Source organism: Eubalaena glacialis, chromosome 4, assembly GCF_028564815.1.
Source record: "Eubalaena glacialis isolate mEubGla1 chromosome 4, mEubGla1.1.hap2.+ XY, whole genome shotgun sequence".
Lineage (NCBI taxonomy): Eukaryota > Metazoa > Chordata > Mammalia > Artiodactyla > Balaenidae > Eubalaena > Eubalaena glacialis.
Window position 1 is genome coordinate 50240963 of NC_083719.1, and position 27747 is coordinate 50268709.

At 32.8% G+C, this 27747-nt stretch overlaps 1 long non-coding RNA gene across 1 annotated transcript in view; it reads right to left on the minus strand.

Moving 5' to 3' along the window:
• The window catches only part of LOC133089719 (uncharacterized), a 381544-nt gene that overhangs the window by 167891 nt on the left and 185906 nt on the right, over positions 1-27747 (minus strand). The gene's annotated exons all lie outside the window — the stretch shown is intronic.

Here is a 27747-nt window from a genome sequence, read left to right on the forward strand (position 1 = left end):
TATATATATGCGCACACACACACATAAATATCAAGGTAAAAATGTTTATAAGAATATGTCACAATAATTTAAAAAACCAATAAATAGCTATTACTGAAGTATCTAAAAAAGTGAAGATAAAACCATGTTTTGGATTAAAAAGTAACAATTTTAATCATAATCAGCTTTTCCTGAAGCTAAGGAAATTTTAAATTAGAACACTAAATTGTAAAGTATAAAAGCAAAGAATACTTTAACTGGCTTATGATCAGATACTAATAGAAAGGAAAAAAAAAAAAAGAATGATCAGGTAGTGACACATTTTATTTTTTCCCAACAAATATAAAAATGAAGCAAACAAAAAATAACTTAGAAGGTTTTTCTAAATAAAAAAATTATCTTAGGGCTACCAGGATGTATTCCTCATTAAGAATTTCAAAGCATCTTAGAGCAAGAAAAAACTTTCATCCAGTAAGATTATATTTAACCTAATAAGAGCGCTTCCACCATGGCTTAGCAATTAGGAAATATTTTGATCTAAGAGAAAGATATGTAAAAGAGATTTTATATTTTACATTATTATGACTGTTTAAATGTCTTCTCTCAACCATATTTCCAGGTTTTGGAGGAGAAAGAAACTGATATTTGAGACATAGAACACTTTATAAAAACATCCTCTAGAATGGATTCCAAATATTTATCTGAAATTACTATAGTCATAATTAACCTGTAATGCAAAATATTTTAGTAATTTTTCATTTATTAACAAGAGACTAGTCTACTTTATTGAAGTTATTGCTCTAATAAGTGCAATCAAATAGATTAAGCTTTGTGAGGCCAATAAAGGAAAACAAAATAAACATGAAGAAAAGAAATGGCAATGTAATGTGGATATAACTAAAACTAAAAAGTAAATTTTAACAGATTATAGGAAAATATTTTGTGCAATGGAAAAAAGTGTTTGCTTTTTTAAAATTTCACTGAATAAAATAAGCATATGGAATCATGGAGGCATTTTAGTTTTGAATCCTCTGTAATTCTTTTGGAAAAAGTACAAAATTATGTAAGAATAAAAAATACTATATTTTTAATAAAACTAGGAGACAGAGAAGACCTTCAAACCCTGAGTGATGTTTAAGGACTACAAAAGCCAGACAAACAGCAAGTTCACAAATTTTCTTGACCTCTATCACAGTGCTGAGGACTTAGAATACTCAGCTAGTATTCTAAAAAGGGACAGGAGTCTGCAGGGAGGGATAAGACATGATTACTTGTGTACTGGGTGAAGAAACAGTCAGACATCAATAAGAAGTGTTCAGCTAGTGATTGGCAAATTAGTGGAAATTGAGTGTACTCTGTGAGAGATAGTGAGTCCCTTGGGAAAGCAAAATTAGGTGGTTTGTACCCTCTTACAGGCTTTTTCTCCACCAAACCCATCTGGTGTCCACAGAAAATTTGACAGAGTAGTAAGTAAGTCTCTCTTACAGTGCAGAATGGAATTAGGAAAACAGAAATCATACAAAGTATTTTCCCTGGTCATAATGGAATGAAAATATAGAAATCAATAACAGAAAGACATGTGGAAAATTCCCAAACATTTGGAAATTAAGCACCATACTTTTAAATAACCCATTGGTTTAAAAAGAAATTAAAATATATTTTGAACTATGTAAGAAACATTACGAAGCATATCAAAAGGCAGATACAGAAAAAAAACAGGGCTTGGCAGGAAATTTATAGCATTACATGCTGATGTTAGAAAATATAAATACTTCTCAAATCAATAATCCAAATTTCCAGCTAATAAATTAGAAAAAGAAAAGCAAACAGCACGTTAACAAAAGTAAGAGAATAAGAAAGATAATAGCAGAAATCAATGAAATTAAAAACAGTAAAACAATAAAAATGTCAATAAAATTGATGAACCTAAAAACTTGTCCTTTAAAAAGATCAATTCAATTGATAAACCTCTATCTAATAGATGCATGAAGAACAAAAGGTAGAAAAAATATATATATATACATACAGAAATTAAAGAAACTTGATATTGGCTATATATCAGGTTAAACTGTAAAAGTTCTATGACTGAATTTTCTGTTTCTATGACTCTTTCTACTTCAAAATTTTTTCTGTATTTAAATATTGACATTTTCCCCCTTCAGACTAACTAGTACAGAAATTGTAAGTTGGTTTGAATAAGTTAATTACAGTTTTATATATTGGCCTTTGTAATGCCTATGCATCAGCATGAATGTTATTTTATTGGAATAAATAAAACATACCTTACAAGTGACAACAAATCACACCCTCATACTGCGATGCTACGATTTTTCCTCTTTGTTTTGACTTTTGCAGAAATAAAGATGAAAGAACAAATGAATATTACATATTATAAACCTGCCATTCTCCATGTAAACAAACCCAGCTCTTTCATGGATCTTTCTCCTCCAGAGAGTGTTTACTGAAGTATACTAATGGCCATTATCCACTCCCCTCCAATCATAGCTTTGCTCATTTCTTTCACATACTCCTGTACTTAAATTATTATATTCATTTATTTAATTAAATTACTTTTTGAGCCACTACTTTTGCAAGACAATGGAAATAAAACATTAAACACAGCAGACATGGTTCTTGCCATCGTGTCATGAGTTTGTGTCCCACCCAAAAGATATGTTAAAAATAGGTGGAGAATCAACAGATGAATGGATAAATACACTATGTATATACATATAATGCAATAGTATTTAGCCTTAAAAATGGAGGAAATTCTGACACAGCATGGATGAACCTTAAAGACATTACACTAAGCAAAATAAGCCAGTCCCTAAAGGACAAATACTATATGACTCCTATTATTATGAGGAACCTAGAGTAGTCAAATTTATAGAGACAAAAAGTAGAATGGTGGTTGTCGGAAGCTGGGAGAATGAGATGTTATTGATTAATAGGTACAGAATTTTAGTTTTGCAAGATGCAATGTCTGAGCCATGTCTGTTAATAAATGAGTTGCATTAAGAAAAATAAGTTGGTTGCAAGATTTTTCTCCCAATAAATATTAGCATACAGAAAATAGAGAACTAGAAAGTCACTTGCCTACAAAATATTTAATCATATTTTCAATAATTAATATTATTTTGTATTAGTGCAAAAATGAAAAGAGATCAATGGAATGCAAGCTTTATAACAGATTGTAGTATATATAAAATCTTAATATGTGATAAAGGAGGCATTTAAAAAGGATTGAATTATTAAATATATTATGTTGGGAAAATTATTCAGCTTTTGTTGGGGGAGGGGTGCCAATTAAGATTGTCCCCTGTTCAACATGCAAAGATATATAGCAGATAAAATTAAATAGTAATGTGGGAAATAAAATGTAGAAGGAAATTAATAGAAGAAAAACTGATCTTTTTTTTAGGGAATAAAGTATTTTATGAGATTATAAATGAGAATAAGAGCTCACACCTGAATCAGAAAAAAATAAGATGGCACATTTAAATAGCTCGCAAAACTGAAAAAGCCGACTGCACTTAGAACTTTGGCCGATCTACTTAGAAGTCTACAGAAATCCACTGAAAAGGTAGAGATTCATGAAATACAGGTATTTTTGGACAGATCAAGTGAAAAGGGCAAGGTAATATGGGTGTATAGTAAATGAAAGCTGAAACAGAAGGAAGCTGTGACTAAACAGTTACTCAGCACAGTTTTATTTCAAAGTTTTTTTAAATTAAAAATAATTATTTCTATTCAAGAGAGCTGAGAGTGGCTCAAAGTTTTTGCATTACTTAAAGTGTGCAAATTATTTTGATGTTGTTGCTCCTGGTCATAAACACTTCAAAGCATGTTCTTTAATACCAAGCCTGTCATTCCTAAGCAATCTATTTTGAGCTAAAAAATAAACTGTTAGCATGTAAGGCATTTACTGGAAAATAGGGCAAAATAACGGCAAGTGTAATGAGTATAGGAAAGAACTGACCCACTTTCAACAAACAGAAACTTTACTTCCTACTCCTAATTGAATTCAGGACAAAGTTTGGTCAAAAATCTGTGTGCTTTTCTGGGGCGGGAGTCCAAGCAGCTTTATAGAACATAACAGAAAGCAACATTCTTGATGCGAGGTTCACTTGGATACTTGGTAACCACTTCCTAAAACAATGTTTTCCAAACTGTAGGTCAAAACCCATTAGTGGGGCTTCCCTGGTGGCGCAGTGGTTGAGAATCTGCCTGCCAATTCAGGGGACACGGGTTCGAGCCCTGGTCTGCGAAGATCCCACATGCCGCGGAGCAACTAGGCCCGTGAGCCACAACTACTGAGCCTGCGCGTCTGGAGCCTGTGCTCCGCAACAAGAGGGGCCGCGATAGTGAGAGGCCCGCGCACCGCGATGAAGAGTGGTCCCCACTTGCCGCAACTGGAGAAAGCCCTCGCACAGAAACGAAGACCCAACACAGCCATAAATAAATAAATAAAATTAAAAAAAAAAAAAAAAAAGTTACTGTCCGACAATCCCAGCCTCCTTCTTAAAAAAAAAAAAAAAAAAAAAACCCATTAGTGGATTATGAAGTCCATCAAAACATGGATTTCAACCAGCATTAAAAAAAAATAAAGTAGAATAAAAATAAGGAAAATGTAAATATAATAGATTATATTTGAATGTATCACTCATAGTAAGATGTACTATTTGTTAAAGTTTAACATACTTTTATTAAGGGTGATACATTCAGATATCGTCTATCCTATTCTGCACACACACACACACACACACACACAGGGGTGTGCGTGCACGTGTGCATCTCTGCTAGGTTCTCAGTGTGAAATGCATTTCCTATTGTGGATCATTCAAAATATTTTGAATCCACTGAGAACCCACTATCCTATACGAATGGATTTTAACTTGATCAAGGATAGTAGTGTGTTTTTACGTGAATGTGTATGTATGGCCATGTGAACTTACGTAGGAGCAGATTTGCAAAAATCAAGATCTAGATCATGTAATGAGATAGGTGGGAGTCTGGATATATAAAGAGAGACTGTGGGTCAAAACCTATTAGTTATATATAGACAGAGAGCATTATACTCTACACTGGAGGACCTCTTGGTTCTGCTACTTGGAATAAATATTTTAACCTGTCTAAATTATCATGTTTCAACTGTAAACATGTTGAAAGCAAGTTTTAACAGTTTATATATACTATCGTAGACACAACATCTGCTATAAGATAGTTAATGACGGTGTTCAACTGCTCAGTCATCCTGCAGACACTGTGGGCAGTAGTGTGCTGGACCGCACTGATCTTTCCCCTTTTACAACCTTTATCTAAGTAGGCCAAAATGAACCCTTACTTCAGTTTCAGAAAATACTATGATTAATTTATTTTTTAAGTTCTGTTAGAAATGTCCCAGTCTACTAAGATCCTTGCTCTTATTGGCATTGAGAACTTTTATCAAAAAACTCCAAAATCCTCCTCAGAGGCATCCACTGCTATACCCACAATGCATACACACTGGTCTTGGATGTTTTAGGTGAGTACTGCCTGGGTCCCAGAAGAGGCAGAGCACGAACCTTGGAAGGCAAGTGGCAGGTGGGTTGAAAACAACGCTTGTGCACAACAAAATGGTTAAAAGCATGAACTCAGAGCTTGTTTACAACTCCACAACCTTCCAGCTGGCCGACCTTGGGCAGGATAGTCTCTCTGTGCCTTAATTTTCTTATTGGCAAATGGTGATAATAATAACTACCTTAGAGAGTTGCTGTGAAAATGTGGTGAATATACATACATATTTTTTTCCACCACATAAACACACACAGACACTAAGAGCATCTACTACCAATATTAAGCTTTAACATATGTAGGTTATCAATATTATTATTGGCTCGGGAAGAGAGTGTGTGACTAAAAATCAGAAATGTCTAATATTTCCCCCACAGCTTTTAAAATTTCAGACCATAAATAAATACTTGTATCACTAACCACATTGAGGAAATATGAACCCCCCAAAACGTTTGAGATACTTATTGTGATTTGGGCCATATACACTGCCCCATCATAATAAAACATTGCTATCAGTAGTTGAGACTTTTCTCTCTGCCAGATATTGTATCAAAGGTTTTAAATCTATCTTCCTTAATCTTCATAAAATCTACACTGTAGATAATGTATCACTATTTTACAGACGGACACTTTTCATGTAGAACTTTAAAGTCTTATTTTATTTTGTTTTCAAAACAACTCAAGATAGGCACCCTAATTTAGAGAAGAGATTAAGTAACTAGGCCAAGGTCTGCAAATAAATTAGCCAAACTGGGATTCAAATCTCAGTCTCTGGTTCTGGACTTTCCTGCTTCTACTTTTTCCACATCACTTCATAATCAAAGTTGCTTTGCCTCAATTAGAACATAGAACCTTGTCTCCCATGTAACAGGCATAGGATCTCCTGGCCTTTGAAGGTTTCTGTACATGACAGACCCTGAAGTAGAAGAGCTGACCAAAAGGTTGATTCAGGCCAGTTTTCCAAGCCATTTTTCTAAGAAGGTGGGCAGGGTGTGGACTCCAGGAAGTCAGGTAAAGAGGTATTAGTAGAGAGGAAGTGGCCAAGATTTGGGGGAGCAGAGTAGGACTGCCACATTGCACAATTCCAGGGCATGCTACTCATATAGTGGTTTATTACAAGGAAATATGAGATGACCCTGAAGCAGAAGTCTTCCCAGAACTACTCATGGGTCTACCAATAAGTCAGGCTCCTGACTGATTGAAGCAGGGACAGAGTTCCTGGGATTACTTCACTGATCTGTTCAGAGTGGCATATCCAACTGCTTTGAACAATAATACTAAAGGCAAACATTTGTATTATGTTTATGACTTGCTAGGCACTGTTATAAGAGCTTTAGACATCTGATTACATTTAAACTTAACAAAAGCCCTATAAGCATAGTATCACTGTATCACCATTTTACAGATGGGAGAGTTGAGATCTAGAGAGGTTAAAGCAACTTGCCCAAAGTCACACAGATGTGGCATCCAGGTCCTCCGCCTCTGGAATCTCACCTCAGCTGGGGCACAGTCAGCCGTAAGCATGCCTGGCCCACCATAAAGGCAAGAGACGTCACCCACTTTCAGCACAGGTAGCAGACATAGGAGTAGAAAAAAGAGGCTTATCCTCAGACATCCTGAAAGCTATCAGTGCATGTCCCCTTTAACTAGGGAGAAATGCAGGAAATCATAGAACGAAAGAGCCCTCATTACACACCAAAATTTGTGTAAGAATGGATTAAACAATAAACACTCTCTCCCAGACTGCTGAATATCTCATACTTGCTCCAAATCCAGTGATTCCATTTGCTTTATAATCTTCCAGATTTTAACTTGGTTGGGACAGATATTAAAGTCTCATAAACTTTTATTGGCTCCATTTACCAGTGAGCTTAACTGCATGCACAAAGAGACCACTTGTAGCATCAGGGCACGTAAGCAGCTATTATCATTGCAAATCACTAACAAGAACACTGGCTTCAGGAGCGAAGACATGGCATGAAGCCATGCCTAGGACTAAGCTTTGACTCTGATAGCTGTGACTTCGTCCAGCACAGTGGTAAAATCATGATTTTCTAAACCTTTCATTAAAATGCCAGGCTGAAGACAAAACTGCATGATTATATAGTTAATATAATGTCTTCTTAGGGTGCTCAAGAGTTTATTGTTTTATTTTATTTTTGTTTTTTTTAATGTCAACTAAGTAAAAGACATAGCTTGATTCCATTAATGTAAGTACAAAAATGGGCAAAACTAATCTAAGCTGATAGAAGACAGAATAGTGATTATTCACTGGAAGTACAGGGGGACCTCTGGAGTCCTGGTAACATTCAGGTTCTTGATCTGGCTGCTGGTTCCATGTGCATGTTCAGGTTGTGAAAAATTATCAAGCTATATACTGATGAAATATATGCTTATCCCTATGTATAATATATATCAAATATATTTTAAGAAAAAAATTAAATTGCATTACAAACTATAACTGGATAAAAGTAAATTCAGATTAACACAGACTACTGTTTTGCTTATAATGAAATCACTTGTTCAATACATGTCAGTTGATGACAATGGTAATCACTGACACTTTGCAAAAAAGCAAATAACCATTCCCTGAGCTATGGAAATATTGATTGGAGTGTTTAATATTCGAGCAAAAGGATTTTTTTGATGATAAGTAACTTTTATTGAACATTTGCTATAGGCTATGTTTTTTAAAAAAATCTTTCTTTTTTTATTTGAAGTATAGTTGAGGTACAATATTATATAAGTTATAGATGTATAATATAGTAAGTAATTCACAAATTTTAAAGATAATACTCAATTTATAGTTATTATAAAATATTGGCTATATTCCTTGTGTTGTCTAATATATCCTTGTAGCTTATTTAGTACACAATAGCTTGTATCTCTTAATCCTTTACCCTTAAGTTGCCCCTCCCCCCCTTCCCTATCACCTACTGGTGACCACTAATTTGTTCTCTGTATCTGTGAATATGTTTTGTTTTTGTTATATTCACTAATTTGTTGTATCTTTTAGATTCCACATATAAGTGATATCATACAGTATTTGTCTTTCTCTGACTTATTTCACTAAGCATAATGCCCTCCAAGTCCATCCATGTTGTAGGATGTTCATTCTTTTTTATGGCTGAATAGTATTCCATTGTATATATGTACCACATCTTCATCATCCATTCATCTGTTTATGGATACTTAGGTTTCTTTCATACCTTGGCAATTGTAAATAACGCTGCTATGAACATTGAGGTGCATGTATCTTTTCAAATTAGTGTTTTTGTTTTTTTTGGGTATATACCCAGGAGTGGAATCGCTGGGTCATATGGTAGTTCTTATGAAAACTAGAATAATTTAGTATATATTAAATATGATATTCCAAATCTGTTAGAAACCACCTAAGAGTATAATTATCTGTATCTAATAGATATCTAGAAGCACACTATGTTTTTGAAAAACCTCCATAATGTTTTCTGTAGTGGCTATATCAACTTATATTCCCACCAACAGTGCACGAGGGTTCCCTTTTCTCCACATACTTGCCAACATTTGTTGTCTTTTTGATTATAGCCATTCTGACAGGTGTGAGGTGATATCTCACTGTGGTTTTGATTTGAATTTTCCTGATGATTAGCAATGTTGAACATCTTTTCATGTGCCTGCTGGCCATCTGCATGTTCTCTTTAGAAAAATGTCTATCCAGAACTTCTGGCCATTTTTAAATCAAATTGTTTTTTTGATGTTGAAAGGATTTCTTAATCAAAATAAAATTAAATGAAAATATAAATTCCTAAGAAACATCGGAAAAAAGTTTCACCTCACCATAAATATTTAAAATGCAAATTAAGAGATGAGCCTACCTATCAGATTAATAAAACTTTTAAATATATTAGTAAATTATATAATGATGGAAGTACATCATTAAATATAATTATTATATACTGCAGGTTGGGTTTTAAATTGGTACAATTTTTATTAAAAAAATAGTGACACTAAGCATTAAGTTTCTTAAAAATCTCCATACCTTTTAACAACCCCAAATAAAACATTAGAAGATCATATGCATTTGCATATTAAAACTAATGCATCATAGTCAGAAAATACTGATATATTTAATCAGTGCCTTGACAATCTGTAGGAGACCTATAAAAATTATTAAGCACTTTATTGGTAAAATGATTTTTTAAAAAAATTATCATCTCAATGGATACTCAGAAACTATTGAATAAAATTCAACATTTGTTACAGATTATTTTAAAAACCTGGCAATAAAAATATACTCTCTTATAATAGTATTAGAAAAAATGTTTTATATGAAGCCAAGAGCAAAACTCATATTTAATGATAAAACACTACAGATGTGTGCTAGATTCTGCCAATTGTCTCCCTATCAATGCTGCCCTTTTTCTTTTAGTGATAGGATCCACAAAGTGTAGTTAGTTACACAGAAAAAGAAAAGAAACTAAGTTAACATTATATATAATATGATTGCAGAACTTGATAATAACAGAATAATTCTGAGAACTATTAAATTACTATGAGATCTATAACTACGAAAACAATTAAAACAATTCTATAAGATACTAAAAGGACTTTATACTAGAATCTATAGATTTCTTATAGATCAATCACTGTAGTTAAAAAAGCAATCAATGGGAAAATAAAATTAAATGCCTAGGAAACTACATACATCTAAATGAAAAAAGAAATAAAACTTTATTTAGGAATAAAAAGTTGAAGGAGAGTATGCTCCTAAGTCTAAAGAATGTTAATATATCAGTTATCTACAAATTAAAAAGAGATTCATCATTATTCTAATCTAGATCCCATCAATTAGAATTCCAATGGATATTTTAATCAACAAAAGTATTCCTAAATTAACATGGAACAAATGTGAAAAATCATCTACACAGCTTTGAAAAGGGAGGAAATAAGTAGGTATTTCCCTACCAAATACTAAATTGCAACAACCCTGTGGTACTGATATAAGAATGAATTGGCAAAACAGAAGGATCAAATAAAAGGTCCTGAAGTAGATAAAAGTCTCATGAAAACTAGGATAATTTAGTATATATTAAATATGGTGTTCCACATCTGTTAGAAAGATAGCACTTAGGAGTATGATTGTATGTAGCTTATTGATATCCAGAAGCATACTAAGCATTAAGGACAATAACTCTCTATCTGCCACTTACGAAGAAAATACCCTTTCCTAACACAAAACTTGCATTTTAAATTGAATCAAGTGTTGTTGATGTACAATTTTTGAAAATTGTTTTGGAGTCTAATCTACTGATCTTTCCCCTGACTGAGTATCCTATCTACTCTTCCTTTTAGAGTGTGTAACTCATATAAGAACTCCTAATTTTATTCAGAAATATTGAGTCAACTTTTAAAAATCTTGTCATCTCTTGTCTTTTCCTTCCTCCTTCCCTCCCTCCCTTCATTCCTTTATTTTCTTCTTTATTTCTTCTGTGAATCTATTTGTGAAAGTATTAGAAGTTATTTTGAAAATATTTCTATCTCTAGACATTTTTTTTCACTTTGAGAAAATGTAGAAAAGTTATACTAATGTTGGGAAGGCTGAACGGAGAATTTTTTTAAAAGGAAGATGTCTCTTTGGGCTTAATTCTGGCAGTAAAACATTGTATGTCCTACCCTTCCTGCTACCTTTCTGGCCCTGAAAAGTGCCACTTTACCAGTTTTCTGTAGCCCATTTTTTTCTGAAATTTTTAAGGGTCTTCAAGCCCTTTTTCTTCTGTACTTTAAACCCCTGCATCTCTGCCAGATGAGGTGTAAGAACATCTCAGAATATAAACATACTCAGGTCTTTTTCACTGTAAAACAAATGAATAAACCAACAACCAAAACACTTCTTTCCATAGTCCATTCACCCTCCCCCTACAACTAATACCCCTTCTCTCTGATCCCCTTCAAAGCTAACCTCTTTGAGAAAACCATTTATATCAGTGGTTACAAATTTGAATTATCATCAGGATTGTCATATGTGTACATTTTGATATTTGTATTTCTATCTTCTATCCAAGTAACTGAATCAGGATTTTCCATGGGTCTAGAAATCTACAGTCATATATGGTGAACGGATAATATTAACTCTGTGGGAATAGAGGGTTTCCTGGGAAACTTGGAAAGTAAGTTTCCTAAAAAAAAAAAAAAAAAAATCTGAGCTGACTGAGCAGGGTTTAGCAGGGCAAAAGAGGATAGAAAAATGTTAGATTAATGTGGTTCTCCAACTTGACTGTACATGAGAATCACATGGAGGGATTGTTAAAAAACAAACAAACAAAAAACAAAAAAAGAAAGCAGGGAGGGCTTGTTAAAAAATACAAATAAAAAACAGACCACTGATTCAGTAGGTTTGGGAAGTAAGCCAGATTTTGCGCTTCTGCTAAATTCCCAGAATATGCTGTTGCTTGTCTGGGGACCACACTTTGAGAACCACTGTTCCAGAGTGAAAAACAGTATATGAGACAACCTGGAAGTTATAAGAGGTTGTGATTGTTTTGAGGAATCACAGTAGACTAAGGATTGTTAGAATGGAGAAGTCACAGGGTATATAAGTAATAAATATAAGGTTTCAGAATAAAGAAGAGTCAAGTCTTAACAAGATATAATGGACAGTGTTTGAAAATGTAGAATTTATACTAAAAGCAATGAGAAAATTTTGATGGTTTTAAGTAGTAAGCTGACATAAAACATTGAAAAAGATCACTTTGGCTGCTGTGTGAAGCATGAAGAAAGAAAGACAAAACTATTTTTTAGGAAACTTCTGTCATCTAGGTAAGAGATGATGCTACCTGAGCTAGAATGGTGATGGAAAGAAATGAAAGATTGAGCAGCATAGAAGCACTTATAAGAGGAAAATCAACAGGATTCAGTGACTGTTTTTATTTCCAAGTTGAAATGCACTGACTACCAGCACAACAAGAGACCATAGCCCCACGATCAATCAGGTTGTCGTCCTGGAATAATCAGTTAAATTCCTACATCACTCATGCCTAGATAATGAATACTATTTGATCAAAATGCAGCTGTTCTTGTATTTTTGTCCATTCCCCAAATTATTCCATACAGCAGAGATGTTACTTAATTATGTATAGAAGCCTATTACAAGATGATCTCTAAAATATATGAGTAAAGAAAAAAAATCAGTTAAATCCATGCTTCTTGAATGTATTTAGTTCCTGAATACCCTTTGAGAAGCTTATGAAAATCATGATTTCTCCCCATATGCACAGATAACATTCTACATACAATTTCAAGGGATTCACAGCAATCTTGATGCCTCTCCTTGAAGACCTCCCTCCATGTAACATGGGCCCCATATTAATAATTGTTGAATCAAGATTACAGATCAGAATCTCAACATGTACCTAGTGAGTTGTTTAAATGACTGAAGCCCATAAAAACTGGTAAAAATTTTAAACTCTTGACCCTTTGATGAGGAATAATAATATCTAAATTGGACATCTCATTAGATTATTGTGAGGATTAATTTAAATGTTTATGAAAGATCTTTTTAAACTTTAATCACTCTAAAAGTGCTACTTACCATTCCTGTCATTAATACTGATAATATGAGGAAAACTCTAGCCTTGGAAGGATTGTGAGATGCTCAACTGGATCATCAGAGAAACTGAGGAAACTAATTATTGGGAGAGTTTTAGAACAGGCCAGATAGATCCAGGTTGGACTGAGGCCAGCATCACTTCCACTGGACCACTCTGCCTCCTGCATTATCATTTAACACTTAGTTGGACACATGTTAGGATAGGGAGCCATAAATATTCCTTATCCCCTTCTGTCCAATTTTAAAAAATGAGTTTTTCTTCATGGTTCAACAGTACAGAACAACACTTCAATATAAGGATCATTTTGCTGCCTTTTTTTATGCCTCCCTAATCTTTTAAAATTAATTACTACTACTGCCTAGAGTACTAATTAAATAAGCAATACATTTTCAGTCCAGCCTGAAGCTAAAATGGAGTTGCAAAATGGTTTCTATGTGGTTCTTGGGTAAACTAATTGACCTAGTCAGGACTATTAGTCTGTTTATATTCTTGGCAAATAGATTGTTGCCTACCTTCAAGGTTACTAAGCCCTGCTAGATACAACTTTCTTAAGGTTGACATACAAAAAGTTTATCATTTCCATCTTTGAGAAAAAGTAAACAACATTAGCAAGTTTCTTCCATTTCCCCCTTAAGAGAATTTGAAAACAAATTTAACTTTTAATAGAACTGTAAAATTAAATTAAAGCAAAGGACAAATTGGCTGAATGTGAAGCAAGTTTCCTATCAAATCTACCAATACTTCTTAATTCCACCTGCTTTCTCTAGGCAATTTGCATTGCAATCCAGGAAAGAAATTGAAAGAGAATATATAAAGATAGTTTCTGGGTCAATGACTTATCAGCCAGTTATGTCAAGTGTATTATTACTCAGCCATAAAAAAGAACAAAATAATGTCATTTGCAGCAACATGGATGGACTTAGAGACTGTCATACTGAGTGAAGTAAGTCAGACACAGAAAGACAATATCATATGATATTGCTTATATGTGGAATCTAAAAAAGAGGGTACAAATGGACTTATTTACAAAACAGAAGTAGAGTCATGGATGTAGAAAACAAACTTATGGTTACCAGGAGATAAGGGCGGCGAGGGGGGAGGAATAAAGTGGGAGATTGGGATTGACTTATATACACTACTATATATAAAATAGATAACTAATAAGAACCTGCTGTATAGCACAGGGAACTCTACTCAGTACTCTGTAATGGCCTATGTGGGAAAAGAATCTAAAAAAAAAAAAAAAAGTTCATATATGTATATGTATAACCGATTCACTTTGCTGTATACCTGAAACTAACACAACATTGTAAATCAAATATACTCCAATAAAAATTAAAAAAAAAATTTGTCAATAAAACAAGTGATGCTTTCTGCTTTTAAATCCCCTTGACAAAGCTGGTTTACATGAAAACTATATAAAAAAAATAGCCACTTGGTAAAGTCACTATTAGCAGGGGCAAGTAGCAATGAGCAGATCCAGAAGTTTTGTGAAAAATAATGGATTCAGGGATTAAGGGGGACTAAAATGGTGGTAAGACCACCTGAAGACCACTGTGGAAAGCCAGAGCAAAAGACCTAGTACCATTATTTGGGTCTCATCCAAAGGAAAAAAAAAAACCGAAACAAGAGGAAAAAAAAGTTTGTTCTCCCATTGTGGTCTAAAAGCTTACAGTGTTTCATTTCTATTATTTTAAATTATTTAAACTGTGTTTTATGGCCTAGAATATGGTCTATCTTGGTGAATGTTCCATATGAACTTGAGAAGAATGGGTGGTCTATTATTTCTGGGAAGTATACTATATCATTTATATTCATTTGATTGATGGTGTTGTTGAGTTCAACTATGTCTTTACTGATTTTCTGCCTGTAGATCTATCCGTTACTTATAGAGGTTTTGAAGTCTCTAATAACGGATTCATCTACTTCACTTTGCAGTTCTATCAATTTTTGCCTTATATATTTTGATGCTCTGTTATTAGACGTATATGTATTAAGGATTGTTTTATATAAATATATTTACATATTATATATATTTAAATTTTTAACTTTTTATATAATTTTAAAGGTTATACTCCATTTACAGTGATTATAAAATATTGGCTATATTCCCCGTGTTGTACAATACTTCCCTGTAGCCTATCTTTATCCGTGTATAACGACTTTCTTTACCCCTGATAATTTTCTTTACTCTAAAATTTGCTGTTTATAATTAATATAACTTCTTCAGCTTTCTTTTTGCTTAGCATTAACATGGTACATCTTTCTCCATTCCTTTACTTTTAATTTATGTGTCTTTATTTTGAAAGTGGGTTTCTTGTGAACAACATAGTTTTTTCTTGTTTTTTAATCCATTCAGACACCTGTTTTTTATTAAATTGTTTAGACCATTGTCATTTCAAGTGATTATTGATATATTTGGATGAATATACAACATATTTATTACTGTTTTTTACTTGTTATGCTGTTCTTTTTTTTCTTTCTTTCTTTTTGTCTTCCAGTCTTTTTTCTGCCTTCTCTGGTTTTTAACTGAGCATTTTATATGATCATATTCTCTCCTTCTTAACATATAAATCATAGTTTTTTTTGTTTGTTTTTTACTTTTTTAGTGATTGTCATATAATTTGCAATATACCTATATAATTAAAACAAGTCCACTTGCAAACATTATACTACTCCACAGGTAGTACAAGTAACTTATAATAACAAAGGATTCCAAATTCCTCCCTCCCAACTTTTGTATCATTGCTGTCTTTTCTTTTAAGCTATCATCATTGAATACACTGTTGCTGTTATTTTTAAAAACAAATTATCTATTAGATCAATTAAGAATAAGAAAAATAAGCATATGTATTTCATCTTTGCATATTCCTTCTCTAATGCTTTCCATTCCCTTCTGTAGATCTGAGTTTCTAACTTACACAATTTTCCTTCTCTTTGAAGAAATTCTTTTAACATTTCTTATAAGGCAGATCTACTGGTAACAAATTCCCTCAATTTTGTTTGTCAGAGAAAGTCTTTATTTCTCCTTTAATATTAAAGTATAATTTGCAGGATACAGAATTGTAAGTCGGTGTTTTTTTTTCTTCTCTCAACACTCTTAGTATTTCTCTCTACTCTCTTCTATTTGCATGGCTTCTGAGAAGTATCATGTAATTCTTACCCTTGCTCTTCAATAGGTGCAATTTTATCTCCTCTGCTTTCAAGTATTTTTTTTTTTAATCTCTGAATTTCTGCTATTTGAACTTGATATGCCTAGGTATAGTTTTTTTGGCATTTATCACACTTGGTGTTTTCTGAGCTCCCTAGATCTGTGGTTTGGAATCTGACATTCATTTGGGGAAATTCTGAATCATTATTGCTTCAAATATTTCTTCTGTTCCTTTCTTTTTTCTCCTTCTGGTATTATATTTACACACATGTTATGCTTTTTGTATTTGTCCCACAGTTCTTGAATATTCAATTCTGTTTTTTTTCAGTATTTTTTCTCTTTGCTTTTCAGTTTTAGAAGTTTCTACTGACATGTCCTTAACCTAACTGATTTTTTTCCTCAGCCATGTCCAACAGACTAATGAACTTGTCAAAGGCATTCCTTATTTCTGTTATAGTGTTTTTGATCTCTAGCATTTCTTTTTTATTTTTTTCTTAGATTTTGCATCTCTTTGCTTACATTGGCCATCTGTTCTACATGCTGTCTACTTTATCCACTAGAGCCCTTAACATGCTAATCACAGTTGTTTCAAATTCTCCATCTGTTAATTCCAACTTCCCTGCCGTATCTGAGTCTGGCTCTGATGCTCACTTTGTCTCTACAAACTGTGTTTTATGTCTTTTAGTTTGCCTTGTAGCTTTTGGTTGGAAACTGAACATGATGTACTGGGTAAAAGGAACTGAGGTAAATAGGTCTTTAGTGATGTGGTGGTAAGGTGTGTGTGGGAGGGGAAGCATTCTATCATCCCATGATTAGGTCTCAGTCTTTTTGTGAGCCTGTGTCCCTGAGCTGTGATGCTTAAAAGTGCCTCTCAGTGATTTTTTACACCCCTAATTGGGACAGGTTGACTAGATAGGTTGGGAATTGGATAGTTCCTTTTTCCAATGTGTAAGGCTGGAGTGGGTTGGAGTTGGTGTTTCTCTTCTCCCAGGTTGATTAGGTTCTGGTAAATACGTTTCTCTTTAAGGCAGGTCTTGTTTAGGTCAGAATACTCTGGTCTATTTCAAAATGTTTACTCTCCCCCTCCCCATGCCAAAAGCACAAAGGAATTTTTCTTCACTCTTCACTATGAGAACCTGGTAGGAAGTAAAACTCACAAATATGTGGTGATCCCTTTATGACTGGGACCAGTTGGAGTTTTTAACTCTCAGACTTATACAGACTAAGCCTTCAGCAATAGGCCAATTACAATTTAGGTTTTTCTACCTTAGTAGCGTTTCCCTTGGAGTTTTCTGTTCATGGATTCATGCTCCTGTAAATTATGATTCTCTGTATCCACCTGTCTATCTCTTCCAATTTTGGGGACAGAAGTTTGCTCTATGATCTAACTTATCTGAAACATCTAAGAAGCATTGTTGATTTTCAGTTTGTTCAGCTTTTTTCTTGCTGTTAGAATGGAGCGATGACTTACAAGTTCCTTAGAAGCTGGACGGGAAAGTGGAAGAAACTCTATTTTAAAAATATAACTCCTATTCTTAATTTGCTGAGCATTTTAATCATGAGTGTATATTGATTGCTTTCAATTTATTTTTCTGCATGTATTGAAATAATCATGTACTTTTTTTCCTTTAATCTCTTGATATGGTAAATTACATTGATTGATTTTCAGAGGTTACATTGACCTTGTTTTCTTAGGATAAGTCCTACTTGGTCATAATATGTTTGAATTTCAAGCACTAACAGTTTGTTAAGGAATTTTGTGTTTATATTCATGAGAAATATTGGTCTTAATTTTTTTGTAATGTCTTTGTTGATTGATTTGCTGGACTTACAAACAAGTAGGGCAGTGATCCCTCTTTCTCTTTTTCAAAAATGTTTGCATAAGATTCATGTTATTTCTTCTTTAAATATGCTCTTTCAGTGGAGGAGTTGATAAGAAATTCCACTTCTTTAATAGAATTAGGGCTATTCATATTGCAGCCTTTTCTTCTTGTATTAATTTTGGTAGGTTGCATTTTTCAATAAATGTTTCCATTTCATCTAAATTGTCAAATTTATTATAAAGTTTTAAATGTGATCTCATTATTCTTTTAATCTCTGTAAAATCTGTGATGATAAATCCTTTTCAAGACTGATATTGGTAGTTTTTGTTTCTCTCTTATTTTCATAATCAATCTAGCTAGAGATTTATCAGTTTTACTCATTTTTTCCTTTGTTAGTTTTCTCTGTTCCTGTCAGATATTTCTGTTGCTGCTATTAATTTCTGCACCTACTTATTTCCACTTACTTCAGGTTTATTTTGATTTTGTCAAATTGAAGACTTAGATCATTGATTTTAGATCTTCTCTAACATAAGCATTTGGAGTTGTATATTTCCGACTAAACACTGATTTAGTTTTATCTCTTATTATTTCATTTATAGCCCATATATACTTTATGAATGCACTGTTTAATTTTATTATCATTATTAAGGATTTTTATTAGTGATTTATTATTAGTGATTCCACTGTGCTCAAAAATTATGCTCTGTATGACTGATCTATTTAAATATTTTGATGCTTGTCTTTAAATTCCAACATATATCATAGCTATCAACATATATTATAGTTATCAGAGTTTTAATTTTGGTTCTTCTGTTTATAATTTTAAAGTTAGTTTACATTCCTAATTTTAGTAAGTCTGTCACCAACCTCAGGATATAGTTACAGCACGTTTTTGTCTCTATTTTATGAATGCAAAAATTAGACCCCAAGTCATAAAAGAAGTCCCATAAAACTTAAGACAAGAATACTGTCCCACTGATACCTCATCTGGATTTTGATTCTCCTTCTACTGGTACTATTTCTGAAATATCAAATTGTAATATTATTATTGTGTGAATTAGCATGAGGTAATTAGCAACTTTTTCATACAAAAAATTCCTTTTAGCTATCAGGGTGTCTCAAAGTTTATTTGTTCTTGACACTCAACATGTCCTCATTATATCTACATGAGACATTTAGTACCCCTACACATCACACACATACTCCATGAAATACCAGATGCTATTCTGAGCCCAGCCTCAGGAAGCAAGTAGGAAGTCCATTGTCAGGAAGGGAAGAAAGTGCTGCACACTATTATTTAATGACCTGGAGAAGCTGCTCCAACAGTGACAGGTGAAAATAATTCTGGGATGGATATGAGTCAAATTGTTGTGTATGTACTGACTTTCCTTCAATACATACTCAGCTCATAACTTGCACTCATGCTGACAAGACCCTCTAGCTAAGTTGATTTCTGAAGAAGTGAGCTTTCTATTAAGAGACCGTTAAACTGATTTTTGTTTCCAATTACAGAAGGCCAAGATTTTGACACAGGCAAGAAAAAAATTGCAATACCAGAAAATCATCAAGCAAGGCAGGAAGTGCTAAGATATGGTCCAGAGCTGTAGGAATTGGAGACAGATATATTTACTGACATACAAATCTAATTTTTACTCCTATGGTATTTGTTATTCTCGCACCCTACACATTTTCTTCATGGCCCTTATCAAAGTTTGTAATTATGTATGTTTGTATGTATGTATGTATGTCTCTTCTAGGTTATATATGCTAAGAAGGGCAGATCCTGGATTTATCATATGTCTTTTGCTCTGACCTACGTAGAACTAGCCGTGTGCCTCACACATTACACTAAAGTACTTTTTGAAATTATGCATGCCAGTAATTCCTGTTTGGTAGCTAGCTACACTGTAGAATAACTTTTCCAAAAGAAATTCTCATGTTCTCTAAAAAGGCAGACTACATTGGCCAGGGACCACCATTCCGAAAAGAATAATCCTGGCCAAAGAGGAGAACACACATAGAATAGTTGTGATTATAGGACAGTTGTAATATATTAATAATACACTGCAGTGATAAGGAAATTAAGGAGAGGTAGATGTCAGAAGGAACCATTGATAGCTTAGTTTTAAAAACATTAATCTTCCTGTATTGTATATCTAAGTGTAAATGAAATATCAGTAAGGATGAGGGATTGGAATTGTTGGTGGAGCTGGGAATAATATCAGCACTGCAGTCATATTTTCATGGGTTGTTACAAATGTGAGCAAATGAGCTAGCACTTAGAATAAGAGCAGAGATAGATAGAGAGATAGACAGATAGTAGATAGATAGAGAGATAGATAGAGAGAGAGAGAGATAGAAAGATAGATGATACATAGATAGATAGAAAGAAAGATAGAGAGATGATAGATAGAAAGAAAGATAGAGAGATGATAGAAAGAAAGATAGAGAGATAGATAAATAGATAGAAAGATAGAGAGAGAGAGAGAGATAAGTAGATAGATAGATAGATCGATCTGAGGCTTGGGAAGTACTAAGAATTAAAGAGCTTGACAAAGAACACAAAGCAATAAGTAAATTAAAACTAGCAATATATTTTTTCAATTGTTTGCTGCCTTGATATTGTTAATGTTTTAGGTAAAGAAATAAATTCATAATTTCTGGAAATTTCCATTTCAGCTGGCAATAAAATAGAACAATATGATTTTTCCAAAATCAGTAATATGAAAGGGGAATCTTTAAAGAAATGTACAAGTCTTACTTTTTCTTATTCTTACTCTTCCTCCCCTTTGTATCTCATAATTAGTTTCTGTAGCCTTAAGAGGGTTGGTAGAAGACAAAATTCATAATCCTAAAAGATAAAAATCTTTTGTAAAATTTAAATTGGACTCCAGTGCAGTTTCTCTGCAAAAGAAACATGATCTACTTGGGATTTGTTTGTATATGTGCATAAGTTTGTACTTTTTTCATTTATGATTTTCACATTTTCCTATGATCTACAAGCTTCACATTTTTAAGAGTGTAATACAAATCAAAAGCATGAGAAATGCTTAGTTAGCTGAAGAGCTGTTGCTCAAATGTGTCATTTTAGGAGTTGAAATTGAATAACTAGGAAAGGAAAAACTTAGGCAAGAAGGAATCACGCAGACAGTAGCTATTCTCAGATTTCATTTGTCAACCTGATGCAAAATTGTCACTACAAATAAATGTCTAAAAAAAGAAGATACTTTAGTAAGTTTAGCAAGTCATTTCACTGTTCTGGACTGTCAACTCTAAAACCCCAAGGCCTTAGGAGTCATTGAGAAATATGCTATGGATAAAAAAAAGCTTAAAATGTTTCTACTCTGTGACACTGGAAGGATTTCAAATGTTCAGATAACAAATAATGAAAAAATTTAATCACGCTCACTCAGAAAGGTACATTCTTTGGATTCTCTCCAAAAGTCACTTTTATTAAAAGTGATTGGGATTATAAATATTAAACTTAGTTGAAATACAAATTTCATCATGAAAAGTCTGTGGAGCAGGACTCATTCAGGCGACACAAGAGAAATCTGAAGGAGATTTTAAAGTGGGAATAAAGCATTGTTGAATACTTATTCTATATTTAAGCTGCACACAGATTTTTTTGTTTGTATTTAAGGATAAATGTATTGAGTCTGAAGAATTAAGATTACAATGAATAGGTTAGTTGAGGAGAATTACTTTTGCCCCATTTTCCATTATAACAACTTAGTACAAATAACGCATATACTTCATATTTACTTAAGAAAAATAAGTGTTAACCTCTATAACTCTGACTCCTGCCTGTTTTCCCATCCTTAATATTATCAAACTCGTAGTGACAGTCACTGAAAATGCTGACAAATCAATTTAAAGAAATATACTCCAGCATTATCCTTATCAACAGCTACAGAGAAAGTAGAGAAAAATCTGTCATTTGGTAGTTTCAAGGAAGTTTGGGTTCTCAGGCAAGATAGAAGTAGGTTTGCAAAGCCAAAAGAATAAGATAGATGAGCGCTGCTATTATAAAAATAATGGAATAAGAAAGAGATGAATTTCTAATTTTGTAAATGGCTATTTGCTATTAATAGCGTTTTTATATACACCAAAATAATAAGTGGTCATTGTAAAATGTTTGGAAACTACAAAACTGTGTAAAGAAGAGTACTCTAAAATCACATGTAATTCCATTATTTAATAGTTGAAGACTCTTTTCAGATGTTTTGTGTATTTGGTAGCATACTGTATATACAATTCTATATTTTTTTACAACATGTTATGAATAAGTTTCTGTTCATAAAATCACTTTCTTGTAACTATGACCCCAATGACCCAACAGTAATCAATCACAAATGACCTATGTTATATAATATGAATAGCCATTTAAATCAAAGGAAGTATTTCCATAAAATTTCCAGATCCTTATTACTATTTATTCTGAAAGTGAAAGGACTTATTTTCTTTGGTATAAAGTAGTTAAAGATTAGAAGGAGAGAAAGTTGAAGTCAGTCAGTTGAAACATTTATAAGCTCTTTAAGCTCACAATTTTATGAAATGGAATTTGAGCAAATTTCCAACTTTTATTGACTTTTAATAGACTCTATCATCTTTTATTAAGTATTTTCCTTCCTCTTAGACACCATTCCTCAAGGAAGGTTCAGGATAGGTGCACGTTAACTTCACATTGGCACACACTCAAATGATTTGGGAGAAATTTACTTAACTGAATTATAATTCAGAATCTGTACAATGAGAATCATATTGCTAGAAAGTACTTTTAAAGCCTGCCTCACAGCATCTGGAAGATCACACTCTAATAACAGAAAACAAAGACACTGACCAAATGCTCATGAAGAGGCGGGGTTACAAAATGATACCCTCTATTTTCAGATGTACAGAGAAAATACAGCTTAAAAAATGGTTCTAATTCTGAGTTCACAAATCCCTACCTGCTTGTGGGAAGGAAGTAAGGAGGAAAACAAGTAAACTTTAGTATAATTTAGTAAACTCACTCTAAGACTCATCTAAACAGTCATTTAAGGTAAATGTTTTGTTCTTTTAACTAGGATTTTCCTAAATTGTCTGTAACTTCTCTCAGATTATCTCTAAGATGACATCTCATTATGTTACAGAGATGGTGTGTGATTGAAGGCTTTTGATGGTGCAAAGAAGAGGTTGAATCACCAAGGTGCCCTTTTCTTATTCTGTCTTGTCATTGATTTCTATGGCAATACCCTGACTGCCAGCTGAGTCTGAAAATCAATCTATCTCTTGTTCTCTCTCTCTCTTTCTCTCTTTCTCTCTTTCTCTTTCTCTGTCTCATTCTCTCTCCCCCTCCAAAAGTAGCTTTCAGGATTACTGCCTTGGTGTAAAAATCATATGTTTAATGCACTCTAATCTCAATATCATGTTTTCAGGTTCAACAGATGGACAGAAATTGTGAACTTGATGACTCAAAAATGAATAGGAAAAAAAAGAGTTTAGAAGGTGGGTAGCCTGATGTTTAGTATATAGCCTCTTGATGGTACAGTTGAATCTCTCCTTTAGAATAGATTGTGGAACAGCTATGGGGACTCAGTAATGTGACATACAATCAGTTAATCAAAACTACTCTCTGAATAAGGACTTAAGACCAAAAAGCATAGCTAAGAAGTGATTTCTAAAAAACTCATATAAAAAGTTCCACATATATTAAAATTGCGTTAGATTCTCATCAGACAACCTATGAAAGATGTGGTATTATAAAGCATGGAGATAAATCTGATCATGAAAACGGTAATCAATTTCATTCTGCTACTTTTCTCATTTTACATGATACCTATACTCTGATGTAGAGAGCTCTAGAAATTGAAGAAATGAGTTTTCTTTTCTGGTTTCAACTAAAGTGTTGTATCAAAGCTTTAATAAGAAATTGTACTAAATCTATCTGTACTGTGTCTGCCTCAGGTTGGAATGTATACGAATCATTCTTCAGGGCTTTCAAATGGCAGATTCACCTTTTGTATTCCCGAGAAAAAGGAAGTAAATCATTGTGAAACTGATCAATGAATAAGACCTACATTTCAAGACAAAAAAGGGCTGAACATAATATTCACTTTAAATAAATTTCTTCATAAAAGAATATATTTCTTTTAAAATTTTCTCTAAGAGAAAATTAAAAAAAGGTGTTGTAGGTATGATAAAAATTGGCAGAAGGTGCAGTGAAGCATTCTGTAGCAAAGTATGGAAATCAAGCCATCCTCTACAGACTCTTTTTCTGGGTTAAAAAGAATGAGTGACCCCAAGTGAGAGGCTCAGAGGCATAGTGTTCCCACAGCTCAAAGCAAAACACAATTAGTAAATTTAAAAAATTATGTCTGTCAGAGAAATAAGTAAAAAAAATGGTGAATCAAAGACTATTGCTGCTAGGCAATAGGTTAGAATGGGGTTAGTAAATTTTAACTTTGACTTTCCATTTGACATTCACTGCAAAGGGGAAATTTGCTCTCTTCCAAGTCACCAATTTCCAGGGTACAATCCTATTTATTGCACAACATCCTTTTGGACAAGATGCTGAGTTTGGTCCCTCATCATGGGCTCTCTGTTCACCTGACAGATACCTTAGGAATGTGTGTTCTATGGAAGGTGAACATAATTCATGTATCGACATTGGTCATTTTCCTGACAGCTTCTTGCACCAAGACTTTGGGATCTCTCTGCTTTTCCTGGGCTACTCACCACCACTAGGGGAGCCATTTCTTTCTTTATTTGCCTCCACACCTTAAGTTGTTTACTCTCAATAAGTTTTATAAGGGGGACTATATGTGAAATGCTTAAAGAGCAGACTTTGATCTCAAATAGACCAGAGTTCAAGTTCAATCACTTACACTGCCAATAATCAGTTGAATAATTTGGGGCAAGTTTCTTTACCCTTTTATGTTAAGTTTTCTCTTCAAAAATGGAAAACAAAAACAGTTATTTCACAGGATTGTTGAAACAATAAATGAGATGATAGTTTTAAAATACATAAGCAATGCATGTTCTATATCTTATAAACCCTCAAAATGTGGTAGATATTATAACTATTATTTTGAGAAGCATTGTGATAACTAAGGTGTTCCTTAGGTCATTCTTATATGAGTGAGATAAATGACTGTATATTATTGAACCAAAAAATTATAATTTTGGAAGATACAGTGAAGTACAGTAAAGCATTTCACTTGAAAAACTATGAATTACAGAATTCTAAAATTTTAGAGTGACTTTCAAATAACATTGAATTTGATCACCAAAACATAAAAGTAATTTGCAAATATAAATTATCTGAATTTTTATATGTACATTTGATTGCATTTATTAAATTAATACATATTCACATATAATAAATTCTAAAATAACTAAATTTTATGTTAAGTGTTCCTAATCAACTATTTTTTGATTATAGATATAACAATAATATACATAATTCAGTAGCTTTTCTAAATACAATAGACTTCTAGAAAATATGATAGAAAAATTCTTATTCTTAATATCAATAAATACTTAAGAACTCTAAACTTATTGATAAATAGATGGCAAATTTTCTAAATCAATCTTACATTAATGCACTTTCAAACTATAAATAGGCTATTTTGCATAATTTTTTAAATGATAATAAAGTTGATTTGAGTGAATAAATATGAGAATAGCCAGAAGAAATATCTGAAAAGGGAAAATTAATGAATAGAGGTTATTTCTACAATATATTAAACATAGTATAAAGGTCCCATGGTTACATACATAGGATCGATATAGATATGGATAATCATTGGAAGGTAATAGGATGTCCAGAAGTACATATAAAGATATACATGATAAAGATGCAATTTCAAATTAGCGGAGGAAAAAATTTGAGCTGTCATATTTGTTGTTGTACTACTGGCAAAATATAGTGGGGTAGGGTCAAGCTAGTCCCTACCTCATTCTTTATACAAAATAAACTTCTGATATACCAAAAATTAAAAACATAGAAGAAATCATGTAACTGTTAAAAGAATGTTCAGATTAATTAAAAAAATTTTTTTGAAGCAATAGGATTCTAAAGTTCATCTGAAACCATCCTATAGGCAAGGGATAATGAATTTGATTTAAAAAAATTTTTTTTAAGTTTGATGCTTCCCCACAAAAAAACTCTCCCAATATTCAATATTTCCCCAAGGATCAAAGAAGAAAAATATTTATAATACCTACATCAAACAAAAGGCTATTTCCTTAATATTGAACTTTTATAAATCAACAAAAGAAATAATCACAACAAAATAGAAAAATGGGCAAAGTAAATGAAGACATTTCACAACTGACCTATTAACATTTTAAAAGTTGGCCAATATCACTTATAATTAAGAATCTAAATTAAAGAAGCAACATTATATAATTTTCATTTATAGATAAGAAACATTAATGATATTGATAATATCTAATATTAGCGAAGATGTAGGGGAAAAGGAATCTTCATATAATGTTTTTGAACACATGAATTTTTTTATTGAAGTATAGTTGACATATTGTTTTCAGGTGTACAACATAGTAATTCAATATTTTTATAGATTATACTCCATATAAAGTTACTATAAAATATTGGCTATTTTCCCTGTTCTGTACATTACATTCTTGTTATTTATTTTATACCTAGAATTTGTATGTCTTAATCCTCTTCACCTATCTAGTCCCGCTCCCCTGTGGTAACCAATATTTTTCTCTGTATCTGTGAATCTGTTTCTGCTTTGTTACATTAGTTCATTTGTTTTATTTTTTAGGTTCCACATATAAATGAAAACTGTAGTATTTGTCTTCCTCTGTCTGATTTATTTCACTTAGCATAATACCCTCCAGGTCCTCTCATGTTGTTTAAAATGGCAAAATTTAATTCTTTTCTGTGGCCGAGTAATATTCCATCATGTGTGTGTGCGTGTGTGTGTGTGTGTGCGTGTGTGTGTGTGTGTGCGTGTGTGTGTCTCATATCATCTTTACCCATTCATCTTGTTGATGGACACATAGGTTGCTCCCATATCATGGCTATTATAAATAACGAGGTACATATATGTTTTTGAATTAGTGCATATAGTAGTTCTATTTTTAATATTTTTTGGAACCTCCATACTGTTTTCCATCATGGATGTACTAATTTACATTCCCACCAAGACTGTACTAGTATTCCTTTTCTCCACATAACCACCATTGTGGTTTTGATTTGCATTTCCATGATGATTACTGATGTTGAGTATCCTTCCAGGTGCCTGTTTGCCTTCTTTATGTCTTCTCTGGAAAAATGCCTATTCAGGTCCTCCATCAATTTTTTAATTACATTTTCTGTTTTATTGATACTGACTTATATGAGTCCTTTATATATTTTGGATATTAACACCTCACCAGACATATAATTTGCAAATATCTTCTCCCATTCAGTAGGTTGCTTTTTTGTTTTATTGGTGGTTTCTTTTGGTGTGCAAAAGTTTGATTAGATCCCATTTGTTTATTTTTGCTTTAGTTTCCCATGCCTGAGGAGACATATCCAAAAAAAAATATTGCTAAGACCTATGTCATAGAGCATACTGACTATGTTTTCCTCTAGGAGTTTTATGGTTTCAGGTTTTACGTTTAAGTCATTAACCATTTTGAATTTATTTTTATATAT